This window comes from Lycorma delicatula, chromosome 1 (assembly GCF_047948215.1).
Source record: "Lycorma delicatula isolate Av1 chromosome 1, ASM4794821v1, whole genome shotgun sequence".
NCBI classification, from domain to species: domain Eukaryota; kingdom Metazoa; phylum Arthropoda; class Insecta; order Hemiptera; family Fulgoridae; genus Lycorma; species Lycorma delicatula.
The window spans coordinates 157089540-157117169 of NC_134455.1; the positions used below are offsets into that span (position 1 = coordinate 157089540).

Here is a 27630-nt window from a genome sequence, read left to right on the forward strand (position 1 = left end):
AATAACATTTTTCCAAAACAAACAAACGCCATTCTCAATGTTTTTACAGAATACTGAGTAAATGCTGCTGGGTTACTTAGCTGATGTATTTTCGCATTTAAACGACTTGAATGTGAATTTAAAAAGACGTAATAAAAAGATTAATGACAAAGTATATGCTTTAATTCAGAAGCTTGATACCTGGATTATTCGCCTTCAGAGCAAAACTTTTGATAGGTTTCCACTCACTTCCGATTATATCGAGACATATTGGATTGAAGAAGACACTATTATTCACCGTACTTTGGATAGTATGAAGATATGTTTGCGAGAACAAAAATTCATTTGACCGAGTAAAATTCAGTTACCAGATAAAATTCACGAGCAGCTCATCGAAATGTCTGCCAATAAAATGTTACAGATGCAGTTTATACATGAAGATTTAAATAAGTTTTGGCTTGTTCGTCGAAGTGAATATGGAAGTTAAATCACGGAAGCTTGAAAATATTAGTCCCTTTCGCCACGTCTTTTCTCTGTGAAAAGAGTTTTTCTTCAATGGTTTCGTTATAAATTAAATATATGAATCGTCTTTTATTACTTGAAAACGATTTACTTTTGCGTGTTTCTAATATAAAATTTACGTATGGAGAAACTCTTAAATGAAAAAAAAAACTCATTAATTCATTTTCTTTACTTGTAAACTTATAAATATAGTAAAATGTTTGTAATGTTTATGTTTAATAATGTTTAATGTAATATAATTTTTATAATGTTTAATAGTAAAGTCTATAATTTAAATGTTTAAAATAATTTTTTTTGGCATAAAATGATTTCATCTTTGTTTACGTGTGAAGTTGTAGGCTAATCTCGCTATCCCACTTTCATATCACCGTGACCCCCAGGTTGAGAAACACTGCTCTTGAGTTATGATGCAACAAATGTAAAAGAAAAAACTCAGCCAACTAAGAAAACATAATTTAGATTATTGTTAAGAACTAAACATAGCATTAATATGCTATACATTCCGACTAATATTCTGTTTTCTAAAGTGACACTAGATAATTTAAACCTCTAAACATTAAAGAAGATATTTTTTTCAATAATATTTTAGAATTACCTGGTTGGTAAAAATTTTCCCAAAATTGGTCCATTTACTTTTTACTAAAAATATTATGCACAAGCTTTAGTATTCAGCTTGACTTGTTTTGTTGGGACGTTCTTGTTTCGTGGTAGTATATGGTACAAAACCGAGTCGCTAGAAATTGTTATTTATTCTTATAGGTGTATCTGTATCAAGGAAAAGATGACTCAAAGAGCCAAAATCTCAAATATTCCTTCTACTATATCCTGGCATTAGAAGAAACTCAAAGAGTAATTTAAAAGAGAATATTTAATAAAAACTTCTGAAATATTAGAAAAGTAAAATCTTTAAATTCTTCAATGCTTTTCAGTGGTTTCATCATAATTATTTTTTTAACCCTTTTAACTTATCGGAAGGTATCACTTATCAAGCACAATATAAATCTGCTTATACACTGGCGTAAACATTAGACTATTATCGTTAAGTATACATATATAATATTAAAGAATTAACTTGCAAATTTACACCGTTAGAAACTTGATAAAAAATTAGATTTAAACAGCTTATGCAAATAAATTTGAAGAAAAATTGTTTATTTTTGCGTAATTTAAATACTACGAAATAATAAAAAACAAACCATAAGTTAAGACAATAAGAAGGTACATAATTTGATAAAAGTAATATATAAAAAATGTATTTCTAATTACTCGTAAGGTCTATTTTCAAGTTGCAGAAATCATATCAGCAGTTCAGTATAAATAATCAAAACTTCAATAATAATAGTAATAGAGTAGTTAATTTTATAACAAATATGCAATAAAAAAAGTTTAAGAAAAAGTTAAAAATATTTATTGTATAAGAATGAAAAGGACGATTTTAAAATATATTTTTATACTAAAATGCTCCAAATTGTATAATACACAGAAAAGAAGCTTTTGTACAAGACGTGATATCCCATCCCCGTGCAGTCAGTAAACTACTACACGAATAAAGTTCTTAACAAAGTTAACTTAAAAGTAAATTTTAAAATTGAGTTATTGAAATAATAATAATAATTTATAATAAATTAAGTCTAAATAAATAAAAATGGTAATAATAAATTAATCATGAACAGATAAAAATGGGAAGTTTAAGTAAGCGGCAATTTACCGTTACTTCAAAATTTCCTTGTAACATTAGTTTCCTGCACAAAAATATCCAATTCCATGCAGTTTATTTATTCTTTTTTTTTTCAAGACCGTGTGGTTTTGACTGGAGAGTGATATGTGACAAATACGAAAATTGTGTCGTATTTCTTTAATTTACTTAGATTTTTCTAAAATTCAAGTTTGATTTGATAAAAAAGAAAGAAAAATCTGTTTTCTTGAATTTTTGTAAAGTATAATTTTTAATAAGTTTTTATTTAAAAAATTTTTTTTTTTGGAATCATTCATTGATTTGTGGGAGAATTAATATAGTTCAGGATAAATAAGAGTGTACTATTTGTTTAGACTGTATCACAAAGTGGATGAGATCAGAAAAAGCATCTTAACGATAACAAAATTCGATTCCACAGAATATTTAAAAGCGATTAGAATTAAAAATACCTCTTTCGTGACAGAAGATGGATGTCAACTCCACAGCTGACGTTCATAATCAGATAATTCAGCCGTCAGATGGATGTGGAACATGAAGTTGGTTTTGTCAATTATTTAATTTATTAAACCGTTAAAAAATCTATAAAGAAAATATAATATTTATAGGCCTCTAATTTAATATTCTGATAATTATTACCTCAAATAATTTAATAATTTAAATTTATAAAGTGATAGTGATTACAGCTCCTTCAAGTTGTTTCATTGTGTTCTGGTTTTTTTTTTACACTTTGGTGATATTACTTTTTCTGAATTTTAAAAAAAAACACTGTTTTCATTTTCACTATAAAAAATTACACAAAAAGAAAGCCAAAGGTACAATAAACTTGATTTGCATTATATTCAATGCGGTATGTTTCTTGAACAAGACCCATTGTAGTGCGCTTATTGGACTTATTACATAACTTATCTTTTCGTCCATAATCTCGTTTCTGAAGGTTATTAAAGTTAATTATTTTATTTTTATTTAAGTATATAAACATGTTTGGAAGACATTGGTTATCTCGCTCATTTAACTGATTATTAAGCATTCGATTTTTAACGTAACTTTCAAATCTATTTGTACCTTTAATCGATATTTAAATTTAGATATTAACTATTACATCGCGTACTTGTAGTCTTATAAATTTAAATTCTTTCAGTAAATAAAATATATAAGATGATTGTTATACATTTTTTATACTTGAGTGTTTTATACGGAGTGTTATACATTTTTTACTTTAAAAAGTTAAAACTCTAAGCGCTACCTTCTTATATTTGGTTCAAAAAAAAAAAAAAATGTTCATTAAACATAATATTAAAAGAGTTCATTTCTAAAAAAACATATTTTTGTTACGAAAACCATAATTTTTTTAAAATTAAAAATGATTAGATAATGATCACTGTAAAATGTAAGGTAAAGAATAACCAAATTACGAGTAGTGTTTTTTCTCCTTTAAACTGAAACTAATATTTAATGATCGTTTCTATTTCAGATTGTACTAGTGTTTTTATTAGCCTCCTTTACTGTCTCAAAGGCTCCTTTATGGACAAAAAACATCAGAATGGGAGCTTCTTTTGTATTCTTTGTTGTAGTACAAATTTGGCTTATTAGATAATCCTTTGTTATTATCGTCTTTTTTACTGTTTCAACGTTACCTCCTTGTAGGATACCTTTAGTTTACCATTTTCTCTTTTATATAGTCTGTGAGTATTTTGAACTATCAAAGGAACATTTTCCTACGTCTGCCGATTATTTTTTTTGTGGGTTTTTATAAATTATTTATGTATTGGATTGTATTCGTTGAAATAGTCGATTAAAATGGAATGAACATTTATGGATTGTTAAAATAATAGATCGTACTTAATTCTTAAAATACTTTCTATAAATAAATTAAAAAATTATTTCTAGTACTTTGGACATCCTATTTTATTGTTTTTACTATCATTTCTATATAAATTATTTAATTTAATCATGGAATTATTAAAGAAAATAAGATTTCAATAAAAAATAAACCTTTACGGATTTTTAATTTCACTTATTTATCAAATAAGGAATCTCATAGTAATGAATAATAAGTATCATCCAATAATTATCCTCGTGAATTACAATGAAATGTTAGAAACTTATACCATAATTTCTAAAAAATACTGAAGTTATGGAAGAAAAACTATATGAGAAGTTAAAAAACATAAACGGGATCATATAAAAAAGTTGCTAGAGATTAATCACGTAACTTCACGGTTGGGTAAACATCAGTTATCCCTGCAAGCAGGTTTAAATTTTGTAACAGGTGGTTCATCTAGTTTTTACAGATGGTAGTAATCGACTAATTTGATCACTAATCAATGCTTATTCAGTTCATTTTTATATCTTCATTTCGAAAATTGGATTGGTGGTGATTCACTTTTTTTAGTCGAGAATAATAGTGTTTCCAAATACAAAAAATAACGAATTTTTATGCCTTAATGGTGGTGAAAAAGCAATTCAGTTATGACAGCTATTCATGAAAAATTTGATTCGAGATTTCCTAATTTTCTGCTAAATATTCTTAAAAATCTCTGCTAGCTTAAAATTTAATTTTAAAGGAATTTAATTACGAGTAGTTTATCTTTCTTTAAGCAGATCTTCATTTTCCTACATCAAATTTCGGTTTGATGAAACATGCTTGAAATTAAATGACTTAGTAAACCGTCATGATTGAGTCTTCGTTCTAATGAAAATGCTCGTAAACTTTACAAAAGAGACTCGTATATCTGAGGTTAATTTTTTGTGTGGAAACACTAAAAAAGAATGTTGGGATCTCATTTCTTCGACAAAAGTATATATAATACGTCTTATATGTTGAAATGTTACGAGATGTTATTTCCGAGATATTTAACAAAATTGTGTTTGACATTGGCCGTCCCTATGTTTTGGCCGAAGATGATATATTTGGCACTATTTCATTATCATCTTAGAAAGAATTTGCTCAATCAAACTTTTCCTGAATGGATAGGACATCAAAGAATAAATGAAATCTTCATGTGGTGTGAAACTGCGATTTTTAAATTTAACTTTCTTTTGTTATTAGTTTATAGTAACAAACTAATTTTCTATTATACCAGTTATTATTAAATTGTAAAATTTTATGAGTTTGGGAAAATTAAGTTATTTTAGCACATTTAGAATAGAAAATTTATATAAATTAATTTATAATTTAGACACTAATCTTTGTTATAAAAATAATAAAACTCAATAGTTCAACATATATGAAGAATAAATATAGCTTCTTGATTTTGGCTATATCACCTGAACTATCGAAATTCTGTGTTAAATCTGAGCCTCATAATACCTATCAAAACCATTAACAGGGTTTTTGTATATATATACATATATATATATGTATATGCAGTATATACAACACAGTATATCACGACGTACCTCCGGGACTTTCATAACCTTATTCTACACATAAAAATAATGGAAAAAATTCATAATAAACATATGTCCTAAAATGCTTCGTTTGCGAGTTACGAGTAGTGAAATATTTTGCTCGGATTTCAACTACCCTGGAGAAATGAGGTCGTACTGAAATAGTTAGGACGTTAATTAGGGGGCAGAATTGATGACTTCTTATTGGTTTGACCTGAAAAGTTGAATAAAGTAAGTCCTAGAACCTTGTATGCAGTAGATTTTGAGAAATCTAGGGTAAAAACCAATAAATTGGGGTAAAAAAAACCGTTTTTTATGTTTGACGTACAATAAAGTTGTAAATAAATACATAAAAATTTTAACCAAAACTTATAGAAAATTTAATTCTGAACAAAATGGTATAAGATACAGAAAAGACTTCGCTAACGACAGCACAGTTCAAGAGTACCACTTGATGTACACCATTTAAACACTAATACAGTATTAATTGCTACAGTAAGTAATGAACTCCGGTACATCAAGAATACTGTCCTGTCATGAAGCACATCAATCCCGAATAACCGTAGAGAGGAGATTACCGCCGTTTACGAATAGGGGGCATACTAATCTTACTCATGGAAACGTAATGAATCAGACCGATGCACCTGTTTATGTTAACTGCGACTGCCGACTAACGATACACCATATCCTTAGAAGTGCATGTGTTATGCAGCATTGCGTCGGAAATTTTAATTAGGAGCTAATATCCGAGATATTCTAGAAAACAATATGAGGATGTTATCGAATATCTTGTTGTTTCTTAAAGCCGGTCATTTATATTAGATTATTTAACATTTTTTTTTATGTCTTTTTAGCATTTTATATCGTGCATTACCTTTTTTCTACTTTTCCTGTGTTATTGAGCGGTTTGTTGTTAATTCTATTTTGTAATTTTCTAATATTTAGTTTATATATCGTTATACTTAGTACATTTTATGTAGAATTAGTTTACATACTGAAGAGTCATTGCTTCCGGGCGCTAATAACGAACCTTCGTTGTACGCTCAAAACAAAAAAAAAGATCTAAACATATTACAGTACTATGAATTGTTGACCAGCGGTTTTTATGTTGCCAAATTTGAAGTAATAATTTTTCACATAATTTTTTGTATTTCTATCGTTAATAAACAAATTATTATCTAAGTAATTTTTATTTTAAAATTGTTCTGTAATTTTCACTTTTTAAGAAATTTTTGACGGTTAATCTTGTTTTTTTTAAATTTTCACATCCTGAAAAAAAAAATTGGTTTTTGTTAACATTAAATAAGTACTTTTCTGACAAATGAAGTAATGTATAGCTTCTAAATAAAATTCTAATTTTTATAATTTTTTTTTATTCAACCTATCTTACACCGTTTTGTTCAGAATTAAATATTCAACAAGTTTTATTTAAAAGTTTTACGCATTTAACAATTCACTTAACGTCAAACATTAAAAGAAATGTTTGTAACCTAATTTATTGGTTTTCACCTCAGATTTCTCAAAAAATACTGCAGATAAGGTTCTGGAATCTATCTATCTATTCGACTTCTCAGGTCAAAAGAAATGAGAAATCACAAATTCTGCCCCTAAAAATTTCAGTATGATTCATTTCAACGGGGTAGCTGAAATCCGAGCGAAATCTTTCATTAGCTGTAACGCACCACTCGCAAGCGAACCACTTAAGGGCATATGTTTATTATGAATCTTTTTCATTATTTTCACGAGTAGAATAAAAAGTTATGAAAGTTCCAGAAGAACTTCGAGATATATATTATATATATATATATATATATATATATATATACATTTATACGGATACAACCTTTTACTCAAAATAGATATTGTTTAAATTTTTTGTAAATCAAAGTCTAAAAATACGAGAAACTGAAAATAACCTGAAGTACACAACTCGGGGTGTTTTTTTATCCATTGAAATACTTTTCAACACCTGGAAAAGTCATTTTATTGTAAATCCGATTATTTCCCACTTCCTTCAGTGTCTCAAGAAAATAAACTGTTTTCTATTCAAAATGTATTTTTTCCGATTACTTTTAGTAAATGTAACACAGACAGAATTGTTGAAGAGAAAGATTAGAGTGAAAGAATTATAAATTACATGCCCAATACAACTTTAGGCAAATTTTATATTTTATAAATTTGGAGAATACGTATATTGCTATCGGTCACAAAATGATTCCATTTCGCGGAATCTGTTTTTTATGACATTTTGGGATAATCGGAGTTAAAAATATTTTAATTTTGTCTATATCTTTTTTATGGGTACGAGTACGGGCACGTGTACTGGCTTCTACTTTGCATGATGTATTAGCAACGTTTTAACTACAAACGTGAATTTTGGTGTAGTGATTTGTACAGTTTGGGAATTAGTAGTTCTATTAAAGTTTTGAAAAATTGTTTGTGGAATGGAAATGCATGAGGATAATGCTGAATTTTGAACTAGATAGAAGTTCATGTAAGTTTAAACATATTTTTTGGACGCGTTATCACGAGGAGAATAGTAAACAAACCTTATCGTAATTTTTAAAAGTATTTAATAACTTTTTTGTTGAGGTACTTTTAAGTATCTTTTATAGTAACTTTAATTTGTGGCACTGCATTACTCCTAGCAGAAGAGCGAGCTTATTGTTATAGTTAAAGGGATAAATTTACTACTAGTTTAACACATCGTTTAATAATATCTTTTTCTTTATTATTATTATTTTGTTTTAGAAAGTAAGTAAAGTGGTAAGGATAGTAATAAGCTTTTACTGTTACAATAGGGTAAAGTCAAAACTTTAAGCTGTTTACAAATTCTCAGCATTTGTAAAAACTTCAGAATGAATACTTGTTGGAAATAAATATCAGTTTATAAAGACTAATATATTTTAAAATATGTTCATATCTTTTTATTTTGTTTGGCTGAAAGTTTTTAATGAAATGGATATATTCTTCTTTCGCTTTATTTCTTGATGAATATTTGTTATGATGCATTCAAACACTGAAACACTGTTCGTGAGTACAACATAAATTTTTGTTTCAAGGAATATTTACCATACTGTAGTATGCCTTTAAATTCTCTAAAGACACCGTTTTAGATAATAAATTTTCAATACAGTTCAAAAATTTTATCTAGTAAGAAATTTAATACGTATGAGTGAAGTAAAATAGTAATAAATTTTTATTTTATCAGAGATTCATATGCAGTCTTCATAAATTCAAAGTTTGCTGAAGGCTAAAACTGTGTAGATAAAGTTGTTACGAGATGCATTAAAGTGCGGTTTGTTCACGTACTTTAAATGAGACGCCACACAAGCTAAGTGAACGCCATTACTGATCTCAGATAGCTTGAGGCTGGTAGAAATTGAGAAGGCCAATCATTCGTATAAACGTACGCGCGCACACACACACACACACACACACACACACACACACACACACACATTCACAAATATATCACTATTGAAATAAACGGTCTACAAATTATATTTGAGATGTCCTTTTTCTTTCTCTTTTTATTAAATTTTGGAAAAGTTTTAAACATAATAGACATCTAAAACAATGGAAAGTTTATTTTCCCCTTATTCCCTACTATTAAAGAAAAATAATCTTGTAATATGAATGAAGGTTTAGGTTTGGTTGTTACATTACTATCTGAAAAGTTACTGTGGTTTGAATGTAGTAAATGCTTAATTTATTGAGAGAATAGCAATCTGAATCGAACCTGCATCGATCAAAAAAACAAAATTAAACACATTTGTCTTTACATAAAAGGTGTTTTAATCATTTTTAATTTATTTATGCAGTAATAAACAGAAAATGGAGTAACTAGTCGTGTTTCATGTACAAATGTTCTGAGTTTGGTTTCAAAATGTGCTTTTCGTTATATATCCCGTACTCTGCGTATCCGTGACAGCATTTTTAAGAACCCTTGTAAGAACATAAAGGACTACCGTTTGCTGTCGTGAAGGTGATTAAAGCTCATGGCATTCTTAAAAGGAGCATTCCATCCGTACAAAGTATACATTGTGTATAAGATAAAAAAAATTGAACATGAGATCTGTGGTCGGAATTACACGTGGTTTAAAGAATATCGTATCTGAAGATTTAAGAACACTATGAATATCTCTATTTTTACTGATGAGGCGTTGCCCCACTTGTCAGGGTATGCCGACAGCTACTTATAGTTAATATTCTGTAGGGCGTTGAAAATACCCATAAATATTAAGAGGTCCCTCTCTATAATCAGAAAATCAGTGTCTAGGATGCAGTTATTCGTTGCTGCATCGCTGATTTGATTTATTTCAGCGAAATTATTAACTCAGAACGGTATCGTAGACGGATTATTCATACCCATATTCATGATGGAAACTGAGATCTACAAGGACGGTGTTTCAAAAGACTGTGCAACTGGTTACACAGTAAACGAACCGTTACACTTTTCTCTGAAATGAAGTCGTATTATCAGAGCTCTGTGGTCATGTCAATCACCGGTTCTAATAACGCTTAACCTTTTCCTATGGGGAACATTGATGGGGGAGGTGTGAGCGTATTATCCGCGTACGCTTGAGGAACTACAAGCTGTAGTTACGACCAACTTCCAACCCGTCACACTACGTATTATTTTACTTCGCTTACTACTCCATTATCCTATATTTATTATGCTACTTCAAAATTATAATGTAATATATTACAAATATATTGTAGTTAAAAAACCGACTCATAAACTAATATAATACTGATCATAAACTGTCAAACTATTTCGTCATTAAATATTTTAAGGGATGTGTTAATTACAATACTCGTAATAATTATTAATTAAATGATGTTTACAATTGAACGAACTGAAATTTTTATTTTATTTAGGTGCTAGTTTTCATATTTAGTTAACGGTTAAATAGGTCAAATATCACAGGTTTAATATCACAGATGAATATAGAATATTACACCGCCTAAGGGTATCGAACACTCGCATTAGGACATTTAAATTTTGCTGTGTACATCCAGTTTCATTCTACGACTAAACTTATATCTATATTTAATTTTCAGCCAAGTTATAATCGTTGTTTATTTAGTAGCTTTTAAAGTGGATTATATATTTATATTTATTTATTTTATTGAAAATATTAAACGATTAATAATTTATTTTGTAATATTGACTTTTACGTTTGTAATAAATTTTCGAAAATACAGGATTTTTAATAAATTTATTATTTATATTTTAACATAAACTTTAAACAATAACTGTTTAATTTATTTTATACAAATACCTAAAAGTTTTGCCAACATATTTTGTAAGTTTTACAATAAAATATATCAAACGTAATTTATCATATAAATAAACAGTAAATTATTTAAAATACAAGAACTAAAAATTAATCAAAATTATGTTATTAAATAAATGAATTAATTCGGCACTAACAAACAAGGTGACATAAATGCAAGTTCTGAAATATATATGTATATTAAGAGAAATGGTTAATATTAAGGACTGGTTTTTGACGATAGTACGGTATAAAATGATACAGTATACATATTAGATAAAAGCAGTTAATTATCATTTTTTACAACTTGAGTATTCTTTTTGTGTGAATTATTCTTCTATTTATTTTTGTTTTTGTATTTTTTTTTTGTTTTTTATATAGTATTTCTTAAATAAATAAAAAAATAATTTAAATTTAATTAATACAGTTTTCCCCAGTTACTAATGACCCAAGTTAGTAAAAATAATAAATGAAAAACATATTTTAATAAAGTTTTTACCCTCGACAGCTTGAGACGGTTAACTTAATTTGGGTTTAAAGAAAATACCATGTCAATTACGATTCTCCAGAATGAGCAGTCGCAAATGCTTAATACATTCGAACGTGGTGGTAACTTAATTGTTCTCGGCATCCTAACCGTTTAGGAAAGGTTTGGTACACTCTTAACTTGAAGAGCTTAACAAGGAGTTGCCTATCTTGCATCCAAACATACGGACGATAAGAATAAAATACTGGGTTGATTATAGAATAGCTTTATTTTAAATAAACATAATAATGAGTTTACTAGACTATTCAGTTTGAACACCTTTCATTAGACTATACCACTGAACTGTACAAATGAGAATCTGATTAACATCGAATAATAAATTCCTAAAAAAATTTCACCCTTTTTTCTTCATCATTATTTCCATAACACGGTATAGGTCATAGACCTGTTCTGGCAATCCAGTGCTTCCTCAGTCATTCTCTCGTCCTCGTTCATAACGGAGAGTATTTGAGTCTGCCTGAATATTCTTGAATCGCCCATTCTTCTAAATGTTCCTTGGACAGCTCGTTATGATCAGTTATAACATTGAAATCTCATTTTCAAGTAGTATCATTCAATCTCATTTTCGTTGTAACATTGAATTCTCTTCTAACATCCTCATCCGTTATTCAATTCCTTCTTGTTACACCTTTAAGACCTCTTAAAAAATTAATTTCGGTACCCTGTATAGTCTTTATCCATTTCTCCTTAAAACACAAACCGTTTTGTTAAAATAATCTTTAACGAAGCGCGTAAAAGAAATTTTTGTTAATAGCACTATAAAATCTTTTTCAAACTTATTGTTGATATTTCCAGTCTAACGGAAGCCTTTCTGATTGATGTTTGAAGGGCCTTACTGATAAATCAGCAGCAAGTTGTTAATATTTTTCATCGTAACTGGTTCTAGACCTATTTAATGATGAAACATCTTTAATAATTCCTCAATTTTCAAATATTAAGTTCATCTAACTTAAATATTGACGGATCAGTAGTAAAAAATTAGGAAACGTCAATTTGGAATTGACATTTTCATGGACGGTAACCGTATTATTATTGTTTTTTCTGTCAACACTGCCGCATAAAAACTCGTACTTAAACTTCATTAAGTACTTGTTTTTGTACTTAATCTTCATTATACGCAGTACAGTTAAAAGTGTAACTCAATAATAACTAGGTATTAATTATATCATCTGCTTATTATATACCGCAAAATCGTAATTTCCAGCCTGTAAGAAAATTCAGATCTACATGTAGGAGAAACTAATTTTTATCCCACCGTTTATTTTATTTACGCAGTTATTGATAAATACCAATATTTTAATGATGGTTGTACTTTCATATTATATTAATCCTAGCTCATTTTTATTATTTTATTTTATAAGAGTTAAGGCGTATTCAATTTTTTTTTTTTTTTTTTTTGTTAATTTAATGTTTGAATAACTTAATAATACAGACTATTGTATTAATGGAAATCTGAATTTTCTCATAGAAATAAGGAATAAAAAAGAAAACAGCTTTAATAAGATATCAATTAATACATTTTTAAATATGTATAGCAAGTCGGAAGAAGCAATTTTTGATTTATTGCAAAGAAATGAAATTACTGGTTTTTTGACGTATTATTTAATTAAGTAATATGATGGTGCTGATTAAATAAATCATATAATTTGTTAAGAATTGCAATTTTTATTTTATTTTAATTAACAATTTGTTATTCATTATTTTTTATATGATATTATTTCTGATTAATTATCATGAATAATGATCAGCTGAATTTGTATAAAAAATCCATGAAATAGTATCTTTTTTTAGTGAAATAGGTTGAATAGTGAAATAGGAATTTATAACGCTGTTATAAATCTTATTAAATTAATTATTTTATTTATATAATTTATATATATATATATATATATACATCATTCCGATAAAAATATGCGTAGGCTAAATAAATTAAGGCATGATGTGCCTTAATTAAATAACCAGCCATATGCTGGTTATTTAATAACTGGAAAATCAGTAAGTAGTGGAATTATTTTATAAATATTTTAGTTATACCAACAATAACCGTAGAAATTTCTTATAAAAATGTCAAATCGAAAGAAAAAATTTTTTTAGATTACTGATTTCAGTATATTTTAAGAATATAAGGTTCTGAATATCAAAATGCCAACAGGACTATTTTTTTAAATTTACATACACTATTTTTTTTTTTTAATTTTTACTCATTCTTAACATAATGAGCTTATATATGTATATTTGTAATTTTGAATTGTTAAATCAACAATATTATAGATTAAAAAAAGAAATTTATTACTGTTTTGCAAATTGTGTGAGTAGGATTATTATATATTTTGTTACTCTACATTAAGCGATAATTATTTAGTTTGAGCAACTTGATTCAACCTACATATTGTTTGCTTTATGTATTTTAATTTTTCTTACTTTTCTAGCTCATAGTTTCTTTTTTACATGCTTTACTTTAGCTCACTTTCGTTCCACGGTTACCACCTGCTGAACTGCATTTAATGCGCAGGTTTTTTGGATGAACATCGATATAGTCGATCAAGAACGTAACGTTCGAACACCTGTACGAGATATCGAAAACTCTCGTATTATATTTACTCCTGTAAATATTTAAACATCGTACTATAAAAACTATAAAGTAAAAAAAAAAAAAAAAAAAACAATTTAAAAACATGCTTTTAAAAAAGTCTAAAAATATAAAATACTCATTAAACATAAATAGAAGATAAATTTGCTTTTAGGTAAATATTATGTATAAAGTTGTCTATTTTCGCACGACCAGAATGAAAAGCTTGGGGCGCGCTTTAATGTTAAATATCTACATAAATTCTTTAAATATGACAAAGGTTATGATAGAGAATGGAAATGATAGCAATATAACAATATCTAGTAAATCTCTTTGGATGAACTAAAGTTAAGATGCAAAATAGAACTGAGGTCGCGCCCCATGCTTTTCATTGTGGTCTTGCAAAAATAGACAACTTTATACATATTATTCTGTTGAAAACAAAATTATCTTCTATTTGTGTTTACTGGGTAATCTATTGTTTTAGATTTATTTAAAAGGATGTTTTTAAAAAATTCTGTTTTTTAGTTTTTACTCTTAGTTCCATTAGTAAAATGATTAATCTCGAGTGTTATAATATATATCTATATATGATCTACTTAACTTTATAAGAAGGTTCGTCTACTCTTTTTGATTTATTTTAAAAACTTTTACATTTCTTTCTTACTTATCAGTTTTATTTATCAGCTGATTTTCGAAGTCGAAGGTTCTGAAGTACAAACCCTATTATATCTAAGTTTCTTTTGAGCGGATTTGAGTAGTGTATGTGGATACCGGTGTACTTTGGTAGTTGGGGTTCAATTAACCACCTATCTTAGGATTGGTAGTCCTGACTACCGTTTGAATGGTGTACAAGACTACACCTCCTTTACATGTGATATATATATATATCATCCTCAATTCACTGGACCAATAGGGCTACTTGTTATTCTGAAGTTGAACTGATTGCAACTTACACATTACGAACAGAAGAAGCTTAAAAGTTGAGATAATTTTTAATATTTTTCATTGCTAACACAGTGCCTTTCCTTCTGCCAATCCTTTGCTGGATTAAAATTTTATTTTGCAACAAATATCTTTGAACAGTGTTTTATTCTTAGATTAATATATCCTACTTGTAAATTTCTTTTGTCTATGAACGCTTAAATTTTTTGTATTAGTTTCTTCTGATATTCTACCTATTTCTTTATTGTTTGTAATTTTACATCCTAAATAATAAAATTATTTTATAAAATGAATTAAATTAACAAATCAACTCAATTTCTAAGTATTAGGTTTTTAAAATTAATTTAATAAATATTTCTTATTTGGAAGTGTTGATCTAAGAAACAAATTCTTCAACTTACAATTTATTATTTTCACTTTCGTTAGAATTTATCTCATTTCTATCTTTATTTAACTGAATTTTATTACTTCATTATTCTTAAAAATTTCAAAAATATTACTGTAATCTTTATAATGAAAATTTCATTTTCTTAAATAGGAATTATTCATGAATTACTTATATAAAAACTGATGAATGTAACAAACTTTCAGGATATATTCTACTAGTAAAAATAAAGAAGAAAGTTCATATAAACATAGGTTTTGGAAAGCTTCGGCTGGCGACGCAATTGTCGAAGCGATTGAAGCCGTTAGTGATTGTCGGCTAGCGAAAGATTTTGCCCTGATTTCTGCACTTTCGTTAAAATCAAGTCAGACTGAAATTTTTTGAATCCAAATTAACGAGTAAATTTAATGGTTTTATATGAAATCTGATCTGAAATGTAAAAAAAGTAAATCCGAGCTGTATTTTTTAGTAGTTTTTTGAAAAGTATGGGAAACAAAACAAAATATTGGGGTCGATGTTTTGGGTAAAATAACATGTTAAATTGGTAATAAACACAAAAACGTTGTAAACAAAAGTTTTAGAGAATTTTATTTTAAATAAAATGGTTTGAACAAAGTTTACAGAATTTAAATTCAAATATAAGAATTTAGAAATTATTAAAAACAAAACATATGAAAATGTTTTATAAAATATGTAAACTTTTATAAAATAAACTAGCTCTACCCGCCACGCTTCGCTGTGCCACAGCGAAGCGTGGCACATTGTGGTTACATGGATGAGAAATGAGAAACAAAACAAAGCATACGTTTCATAGAAGTTTAATTTTGCAATTCTTGTGGATATACAATATTTTTTGTTTTTCCACTGTCTGCGTAGATATAAAGGCTATCTGGTTTGCCGACTCGGGAACACGCAACATACAGTTGCCCATGTGAGAAGCAATCCGCATCTAAATCAAAACCACACAATTCTAAAGCTTTATTGATTGTGATTGCAAATGCCAATCGAATTGGGAATTGCAATCTTTTAAATTAAAATGGTGTATCGGTCGAGATTATGTGTGTTCGAGGAATGAGGACATCTTCACCTTTGAAAAGCCTCGTTATAATCGTGGCTTCCACTACGTTATTCATCAATTTCTTAACTGCAAGTCGCGTGCCGTTGCAGAGTTTTGGCTGATTAATATTCCGCAACAGGATAATTGCCATTTTTTGATCGAACCGTTGCTAGAATGAATCTAATGAGGAATTTTTTCCCAGTTCCTCCTGGCGCATCCAAGAAGAAGGTCCCCCCAACTCCGTCATTTATCATTTGCGTTATGCGATCATAAATTCCTTTCTGTTCACGCGTTAATTTGAGAATGTTTGATTGGACATATGACTGAAGATCACCAATGTTGTAACTCTGTTCACGGCGTTATCCACATCATATGAAGCAATCGCAGCTCGGGTGGGTGCTGGCATTCCCAATTGACTAAGAACTTTATTTGCAATAGCTAAGCACTTGTCTTCAATATTTATCAATGCTTCGTTATAAATGCCTTCTGTAAATTCCATGGTCATATTGGTATTTTCTAGGCGTACTCTATGCAAAATATTCTCGCCATATGCGATCGATATCTTTCCTATAACTCTGTGGGAGATGAAGGGAAGCAAGCGGTCAATATAATTGCGAATAATGCGCGAATTTGGTTTGGATGTGCAGTGTTGCACGCGTCATTAATACATATATCCCACTGTTGGTTGTTTTCGAATAAATTCAGAGCTTGAAGAAAGGCGCAGCACAATCACGACACGATCACACAAAAGTACCTCGATTAAAGTGAATATTTAATTCAGATTGTATAATAATCTGAATCAGATGCAAGTGGATAAGTGGATACTTTTTTTTTTTTTTTGTTAATAAACAATGTAATTGGGAACAGGTATTGTTTCACATGTGACTGTGCGGTTGTCGTTAGCTAGTATGGCGAGTGTTCCCCTCGCTTCCGGCAGATGGCGTGGTCACTGGTACACAGCTGACCGTTAAAAAAATGTTTTCTCGCGGTCGCGGGTATGTGACTGATGCGAAAAATAGATAAAAACAATCTTTGATGCGGGTTATATATCGTGCTAAAATTTGAGCTCAATCGGTGCAGAACATTTTGAGTTTTTGAAGTCGTACACAAACGAACTTAACATTTCTATATATATAGATTTAATAAAAAAGTAATACCTTGAATTTGATTTTTTGTTTTGTAATTTATTTCATTTTATATAATAATTTTTTCATATAAAATTTCAAAGATTAAAGAAGTAGGATATCAGAAGTAAGAAAGACAAAATATTTAAGATTTTACACAAAAAAAAATTAAGTGGAGGATATATTGATCTAAGAATAAAAAATTTTTTAAAAAATCTTAATTTTTTTTTTTCTGTAGGAAAACATTTTAATTAATCAAAGGGCTGGCAATAAGAAAGGCACTATGTTTTTACTGAATAATATGAAAAATTATTTCAATTAACAAGCAAGATAGAAATAGGAAGGGTTTTAAAATAAATCAAGAAGTAAACGAATCTTCTGATAATGGGCCTTCTTTGTTATTTTGTTGTATCTTTTGATTTATTATAAAAGTGAATAAATATTTGGCCATTATGAAGTATCTATTTTTTACAACAAAGATGTCCGAGGTTCGTTGTTTTTAATTCAGAATTTATAAGTAACTTCTAGGAACAATATGAAAGGTTTATATTAATACAAATAATCCAAAGAGGGATGCATAAAAGATTTATAAGATCCCGTAGCTTCATTATACACCTAAAATTAAGTTGGAATTTCATCAACAGAATTCAAAATAAATTAAGGATAGATAAGAAAAGAAGAAAAAGGGAGAAAGATTGATTAGTAAGAGAAAATGATCTATCAGCTGGGGGAATTCAACATGAAAAACATAATCCGATCTAGAAGGTAACTCCTAGATTCTCATCCAATAGAGATTCAGGCTATCTAATAATTCCTCGCAAGATTGGAGTTTTTTTTTAACTGAGACGGTAGCAGTACATTTATTATCAAACATTTTGCATGGATATGATAAATTAAAAACAGTATTTTATTAATGGTCTAAAATTTGAAAGAATTCTGTTTATTTTCTTTTTAAATCAAATTTTTTAGAATAAAATGCATAACTCTATTTGAATAAGAGTACAATGGCGGTTTGCAGAATTTTGACGATTCAAACAAATTGTATTACCCAAGCTTTATTAAACAAAGAATTATAGAAATTTTAATTAATTTATAATGCAGTAGATAAATTGAACCGTCGCAACACACAAGTGAGTTTCTGCTGGATCCCTTGCCATGTGGGAATTCCGGCTGATGAACGTGCGGATTCCGCTGCGATATACGTATATAGCCTACCGTGTTTCACGTTAATCATGGACACCTATTGAATCAGACCGATGCACCCGTTTGTATTCGCTGTGACTGCCAACTAACGATATTCCACATACTTGTAGACTGTGTGTGTTATGCGGCATTGCGTTTTACATTTAAATTAGCGTTAACAGCAAAGATATTCTAGAAACAATATGAGGATACTATCGAATACCTTGTGGTATCTTAACGCCGTACATCTATAATCGACTATTTAATTAATAATAATGGTGATATGGTTTTTATTTTTTTGGTTTTTTTTTGTAGTATGGTATTATGTTTGTTCCGGACGATGATAACGCGATAGAGGTTTTCTCCCTTCCTAAAAGAAGAAGAAAAAAATTAGCCTTTGGTAAGTTTATATTATTATTTCCAAACTATTGTTTACAGAAACGAAATAACTTTATACCGTTTGGTACAGAGTTTTAAAAAGAGTTTAAAACACGTTATTCTGTTTATAAATCAAATATTAATTATAATTATAAAATTATGTTTAAGACCTTATTTAAAAATTTCCACGATATAAGAACTGTAAATATTTCACCGTTCACCTATGTGAATATCTTTCGTAAAACTTTATTCACAGCATATGTAGTCTCTTGGTTGTTTAAGTAAGGTACTATCAAACAACAGCTTTAATGTAAGTTAGAATTACACAACATAAACATAATTATAACAATCTTTACTTGGTTTTATTACAAAATAAGCCCACAAAATACATAGGTAATATAGTATGTTATATACATTTTAATCAAGTTCTGTTTATTAGGGTATTGCTGTTAGTAGCTGTGTTAATACATCGGTTTTCCATGTTAACAAAGAAGTAACGTAAGTAGCGTCAGTAATGATGGATGTTGACGGTTTATTTACATTATATATTGCTTACATTGAATAACAGGTTGTTTTCCTAAAGGAGCATCCTACCGTAAAAAGCTTTCTAGAAGAATTTGGAAGGAATGGGTATAAAAAGTAATAAAAAAAATTACATTACGTGCACCTTTTTTTTGTAATTCTGATACACAACAAATACTAATAATTAATACTATTAATTTATCTTCTGATGGTATTAGTGATTTACCGGAAAAACTATATAATTTGCGCAGCAAATACAATATTAAACCCTTATATTCAGTGTTATTTGGTTACTTATTGATTCTAAAAAAATTGCTGTTAGGTCCAAATTTATTTCCGTAGTCGTCCGCTCAGTATTCATGGATGATGTCCAACAAACCCATGAAAATAGTGAGACAGATAATAATAGTTTGAGGATAATAAGGACACGCTGACTACATGTTAACTGGAATTTATTACTACTCTTAAAAGTTCTTAAAAATAATAATGAATTAAGATTTTTTTTGTAGCTTTACTAAAGAAAAGAAGTGAACTGCTCAATAAACGCAAGTAATTTAGTTGATATATATAAGAAGTGTTATATGGAATGTCATTAAATTTTTTTTAAATTTTAAGTAATTGCTCACGGATAGAAATATTTAAAACTGGATTAAAATTAACTTCGGTAATAAAAAAAAACTTTGACACTATTTCTTATTATTGATTAATTAACCAACAATTAAACTTTGCTTTCAATTGAAAGTACCTATATAAGGACTTTTAAGCGGCTACAACAAAATATGCGTATTTTATCTTGCTTGTGGGTACCATTCATATTTTTGCCTAAGTCAACCATGTACTTAATCGACTCTGCATCAACATTAGAACCAAATGTGAAATCTATTACCGTACATTGCAGTCAGATGATGTGTGATAGTTGAACAATCAGAAAATCTCACTCCATAGATAGCCTGAATTGTACCCCGTATTTAAATGTTTTTGTTTTGTATGTATTTTTATATGTTTGTAAGTGTTTGTGTTTAATTTTGTGTGTTCAACGCTTATGTTATCTCTATTACATGTCACCTTATTTGATACTAAACGCATATTTACTCGTATTAATTTGAAATAAATTAACTTAATAATTAGAAATTTAAAAAATATTACCCTCCAAAAATAGTTTTTTAAAATTCTTACTTAAAATTTAAACATAGATGGTCATTAGGATTGTTAAACAGTCATAATCAGTAGATACTAAATTATATATAAAACACGTAAAATGAAAAAAAAAAAAATATATTAAATAAAAAATAATTGAGTTTAAAAATAAAAAATAATAAATGTTTAATTAATAGTAAACGTTTCTTACGAAATACAATAAAAATAATTAAATAAATTTTTAAACGGGATTTTAGAATAACGATAAAATATAAATGCAAAAAATGCCAATACGTAGTCGTCATTGACAATCCCAATAGAAAGCGTTAAGTTTTTTAAGGAAGACGATTATTGTTAATAAGTGTAATAACAACGTAGTGTGTTTGTAGTGTGTAGTGTGTAGTGTGTAGTGTGTAGTGTGTGTAGTGTGTAGTGTGTTTGTATGTGTAGTGTGGTTTGATAGAATAAACCGCGTAGACGATAATTTCAACTTCCAGAGCTTATGAGTCTGAAATGTTTAAAAACATTATCACAACCTACGTGCTTATTTCAGCCCGTAAATTAAAGTTTCAAAAATTGCTCTCATCACAGCATAAATATTTTGTTTTAGATTATGTTCCGAGAATTTATTGCTTTCCCAAACGAATGTGATTGTATAAGTATATAAACATTTTTAAGAAGTACATAAAAAACAGATTTTCTGGTTCCAGATGGTCCCAAATCTTCTAACCAATTTTATATGCAAATGTAGTACAGAACCAGTGATTTTTTTCACCATATTAGAATCATATGTAGGTTTTGTTTAAAATTTACATTAATTTAATTGTATATAAATTTTATTTATCAATTGCTAGATAACAATGGATAATCTTAGTATTTATTATTAAACAGAATTCTGAAAAAAGTATTTGGATCATTTGGTACATTATTATTGGTAAAATAAGAGGTTTTTCTCTTGGATTTCGTATATAAAATGAAACTTTTCTGTATATCGTAGTAGAAATTTCTATTTCCAGTAATAATAATGTTCAAATAATAATGAGAATATTAGAATTTACACACTTCTTTAAACTGAAATTCTCTTTTTGACCATTCAGAACTGAAAATAATGAATGCAATTCATACATAAATTTAAACTAATACACAGACAAAATTTGGTTTCATGCTTCTTTCCTAATAACTTTAATTGACTTTGTTTAACAATATTTTCAATACTTCTATTATTATACTATTTTAATTACTATAATTGATTTTGTTATTTCTATCTTGTTTACCGTAGTTACAATCTTAATTAACGTTAACTTTTTACCATGTTACTTTTATAATTTTTTCTAATGGACAGAACTATATTATGTCTTACAGAATGGTTAAAATTTTGTCATTACGATTAGTTAAGCGTGCGGTAATTTATTTTTGAATTGAAATGTAATATGTGGAACGGTTTTAGCCTAGTGTCGTCTGATGTAGTTATGGAAATAAAAGGAAGGTAATGCTGTAATTCAACGCTAAATTGAATAAGGGATGAGGAATTATTTATCTTTTAGATTGTATATTTTAAGCTAATCTCTTTTCCAGCTTTTTTATTCAGGATTTTTTTCAAATGCTACTTTGAATGCTCAAACTACTCGCAAAAATATTTGATGTGGACAGCAATTACTTCCTTGTACGCCTAATAAATTACATATACATATATTCTTTTTTTTTTAATGAAAACTACATAAAATTTTATTTCATTAATTTTTTTCATATTTTTTGCTGTTATTATTGAATTATTATTTATCGTAAATTTTTTTTTACAACCAGAGCTTAATAATTTTTAATACATCAATATATATATAAATTTAAAAAAAAAAGCTAAAAAAAAGGAGATGAAGTCTGATTCGAACCTATGTGCCTTCCCCTTGATCCAAATATTTCGTTAATTAAAATTTATTTGGCTATAATTCTGGAACAATGAAAATAAGTACAACTTGTAATTAACGTTGAAAAGCTCTCAATGAGGGCTTATTAGTGCAATTAAGAAAAAATCTAAATCCAAATATTTTTGATTTTGGGCTTTTTTGGACACTTTTGGTTCCGTTAAATGCAATCAAAAGGGAAGGTGCACAAGTAAATGTTACTGCAGTCGTAAATCCAAAATTTCAACATCCTACGGGTAATCGTTTATGAGTTATGCGAGATACATACCTACGTAAAGACGTCACACCGAAACTAGTAAAATTGATTCAGAGATGGTCAAAATGGATATTATCGTTGAAATCAGAAACCTAAATTTTCCGCGATCACAGTACTTTACTTCGTGCAAAGAAGTAAAAAATGCATACGTCCAAACAGAAAATATGATTATGGTACTGAATTTTGTCGTTTTAGAAATGAGTTTAAAAAAAAAAAGAATATTAAGTAAAATGTTGAAAAAATTTGAAAACCTCCATCTTAACAATTTTTACACACACACACACACACACACACACACACACACACACACACACACACACACACACACACACACACACACACACACACACACACGCGCACACACACACACACACACACACACACACACACACACACACACACACACACACACACACACACACACACACACACATGAATATTAACTTAAATGGAATTTATTTAAGTATATTTTCCTCTTGATTGGATAGTATTAAATATAACAAGACATATTTTACTTAAAAATAATTTCTTTATTAATCTCGAGGGTTAACCAATCAACTACACAAACTTATAAATTAAATACTCCTCAGGTGACAATACACATTCTCATACACACATCGTATAAAATTCTCTTACACATTAAGAAATTAACTGGTCTACCTATCCTAGATAATATATATACGCGCACACACATACACACCCACACAGAATAAAATGATTCTAATTCACTGAATTAAGCGGAGCTTAATTTTAATTCAGTTGTGGGAGTACCAAACAGCATCATCCGACATTGCTATCCATGTTCTTTGATGTTACGAGATGCATTAGTGATTTACTCGTATTATTGTCAGTCTTATTTACGTTTCTTAAATCGGTATAAAAAACTATATTTATTAATCGGTTAGAAATTATAGTATACCAAATATTATATGTAGTAGTTTGATTCAAATCCTGTGTTTACACTGTCAGTAAGTATACATTTTCTTTATTTTATATAATTTTATTAAAAATATGCTGAAACTTGTTTTTAAAACTCGTTTTTTTATTAATGGTATATTATTTTATTATTTAATAACATTATTAAAAATAGCTAATTTACACTTTCTTTTAACTGCGAAATGTTATATTAGATTTTATTATTACTTTGTCGTTGATAATGATATCGAAATTAAATAGAATTTACAATGGTAATTAACTTAAATGAAAACAACAATAAAGATATCATTAACAAAACTAAGCTTTTCATAAATAAATAACTAATGCAATCGGATAAAAGTCATATATGCAGTGTAAAAAATTTTCTTTTAGTATACATTTCAAGTGAATTTTTTTTACGTAGAATTTCTTCTTTCTTAATTTATTACTATTGAATAAATTACATATTTAAAAAGAATAATAAAAGTATTAAAAAAAAGCAGGGGAAGTAGTCATTTTAACGTTCTGAGGAAGGAGCAATTGTGTTTAACATGTACGGAGGAGGAGGGGTACCGCAGACTCGGTCTTAGGACCGTTGATGTGGAACGTGGCGTATGACGGCCTCCTATGAATGGAGCTTCCAGGAAATGCACAGGTGGTCGCATACGCCGACGATCTTGCCCTGTTGATATCAGAACGCACCGACGACTTGGAAGAGAGGACCGCCAATGACGCAGTGGAGAAAATAAATGCATGGCTTCGAAAAAGGGACTTACAACTAGCTCCATATAAGTCGGTGGTGGTGACCCTAACGGGACGACGAAAACCACCTAGGGGGGGATGGAAGTTCAGGTGGACGGCCATAAGCTTCTGGACACCAGAGGTGGTAAATACGTGGACGTATAGCAGGACAAGTCAAGAAGCTTCACCCTCCATGTTAAAGAAGTGACACTGAAAGCCGAGAAGGCACTGGCAGACTTGGGGAAGATAATGGCAGCAAAGACTGGGCCACGGGCGAGTAGAAGAAGTGTGATAATGTTCGTAGCCACTTCCATAATGTTGTACGCGGTTCCGTTATGGTACGATGCGCTGGGGGTGAAGCGTAATGTAACGAGGATGGCTTCCCTATAGTGCCTCGCCAACGTGCGAATTATCTCAGCCTATCGGACCGTATCGGGTGTAGCGGCGGAGGAGATCACTGGAGTTACATCGATCCACCTACGGGAGTTCGAACTCAAACGAGTTTATGACGGTATGTCGAAAATGGAGGCCAGGAAAAAGAGAACGGATGAGTGGCAGGCGGAATGGATGGGAACGGAAAAGGGAGCCTGGACGAGGTGGCTAATCCCACGTCTGGAGCCGTCTGGAGCTCGGGAGGGGGTTCGGGGAAGTGAATTACTTCATCACCCAACTCCTCTCGGGATACCGGGAATTTGGTTCCTATCTGTTCCGCTTCAGAAGATGAGCCACACTAATATGTATCTACTGTCAAGAGGAGGATACCGCGGAACACGTAATTTTTTACTGTAGACGATGGGAAGGAGTCAGGAGACTCCTGAGACTATCATGGATTACCCTTGATAACTTAGTAAATTACATGCTCCGGGGAACGCGGCAATGAGCAGAGATTGCATCACTTGCCTCTCTCATTTTGACTACGAAAGCCGGAGAGGTAGAACTATGGGGAGGATTCTGACGGGTAGAACATCTGACTGCAAGACAACCATCAAGTCTGCAGGAACTCAGACAAGGAAATTTTTAAATATGTAGATTAACTTGTAAATACTGACTTCGTCCATGTGCATTTTATAATTTTGTATATTAATTCTCGTGACATATCTTCTTGTATCTTGTAATTTGTAGTATATTTATTGGATCTGCTACTATTTGATTTATGTATATAAATGTACTGTCGCATTTTGGTGAAATGAAGCTCACTACGTAGCATGTATCGTGTCTATGAACTAATGTTTAGACTGGGAACGAGGTCCCCTGTACTTTTTTATGAAATGCGTATATTGTGCCGTACCTTGTTGGGCATTTTCTATCAAATTACTTGTGTTATTGTTATGTTTAGTGTAAGCTTGGGTAATATATACATCTATGCATTCTTCGATTTGTTGTAGTTTAAAGGATCCTATTTATTTTGTTACTGATGTTTTGTATAATTACTCTTTGTCATATGCTTATTGGAATTTGTTGCTGTATATGTTACACATAAATGATGTGCTGTTGCATCCTGATAAGATGAAGCTCACTGTCAGAAATACTTCATGGGTAGACGCAGACGTATGAATCGGTAACGAGGTCCCCTGCTCTTTATACTTTGTAATGAAGATGTCATGTATTGTAGCTTGTTTATTGATTTTTATCACGTATTATTATGTTTCTTATAAGTTGTATTGTGCTTGTTGGCGAGTAATTAGGATTTACTATCTGAACTGGTCTAGGTACCTAGCATTGCTTATTAATCTTGCTGTTTTATTATTTGTATCATCATTACATTGTATTGCTATTATATTGTTTTTTTTTTGTACTACATATGTTGGTGTACACCATTTATGGAGCACACTCATTACTATATGTGTTGTAGTATGACCTACTAATAGAGCTGTATTATTGTAAATATGTATAATAAAATGAATAATTGTATTTCATCCATTTTGTAACGTTAAGTGACTTGGTTGAATGTATATTGAATTTGTCGGAAAATAAATCTTGCTATACCTATAAGTGAGGTGCTATACCTCATCTCACTGAAGGGCAGTGACATATATCTTCGACTGACTGGAGCTAATAAAACTATACTGTCTGGATGTCAAACTCCACTAATATGAATTTGAAAAAAAAAATTTTGGGGGAAACTGGGGAAAAAGATTCTATCACCAGGGGGTCGAATCGTGAACACGTGCAGAGCCAAGGAGGCAGCCTCTCTGATGAGGGCGTTCGAGTCCAGCAGATGGCTGGATCAGGACGTTCTGATGACGCATTGAGGACCTTCGAGGTTTGTGAGGTGGGCGCGCGAGTGAGGTAAGTATGCGTGGGGTGCATATCCGGACCCAGACTAGGTGATAGGGAAGGGAAGGGAAGCCCTCTTGGGAAGAGTCACCATGGCAACCGGGAAGGATATCGTGATGTCTCAATGATGCAAGAGGGATCCTGTCGGGAGATCAGCTTCAAGCTGCACTATGGGGGGGGGGGGGGCTAGTTTTCAGCCACGTCACTTGAAACCGGCCGAAGTAACGTCTTCTAGGCGGCTACCGGTTGCTCTCAAGTGGTTAAATAAAAATAAAGAAAAAAAAGAAAAATTTTAACTTTAACTATTAATCTTTTAAAAATAAATTTAGTAAATAATTATGTTAGGAATTTATAACTTCTATACAATTATTTTAACAACACAAGGTTATTTTCATTTTGTTTTATTTTGGTGTCAGAGATAACGTATTTACATAGAAATTATTTAAAATTCTGTTAGCTAGTGGTGAGAAGATTTTTTTTTTTAACTTTATGGTTTAGTTTTTCCCAATAACAAGTCATAATATGACAAAGCCCACACGCATAGCTTGTACAAGACTGTGATTAATTATCTGTTAGCAATGTGATTTCAATAATATGAAAAATTTGTTAATAATTTATTATTAATAATAATAATAATACTTAATGTAGTATTTAGAATTTTTCATAGCCATATTAAAATGCAATTTACAATAATTAAAGAAAAATTAAATATTTTCTTTCTCGCTTTTTGTTTATTCATTTTGTAACAATGGTAATGAAATAAAGAATAAATTTATTTTTCAATTCAATAATAAGATTTCTTTTATT

At 29.5% G+C, this 27630-nt stretch overlaps 1 protein-coding gene across 5 annotated transcripts in view; it reads left to right on the top strand.

Annotated features, from left to right (window-relative positions):
- CrzR (corazonin receptor) overlaps positions 1-27630 on the top strand; it is a 1123351-nt gene that overhangs the window by 264141 nt on the left and 831580 nt on the right. Inside the window, exon 1 of one of the 5 annotated variants that reach the window (XM_075365566.1) lies at positions 23666-23858. The exons of the other annotated variants lie outside the window; for them this stretch is intronic. The gene's annotated coding sequence lies outside the window, so the exon portion shown is untranslated. Of the gene's footprint in view, positions 1-23665; positions 23859-27630 lie in introns of those variants that run through there. 5 annotated transcript variants of the gene reach the window in all.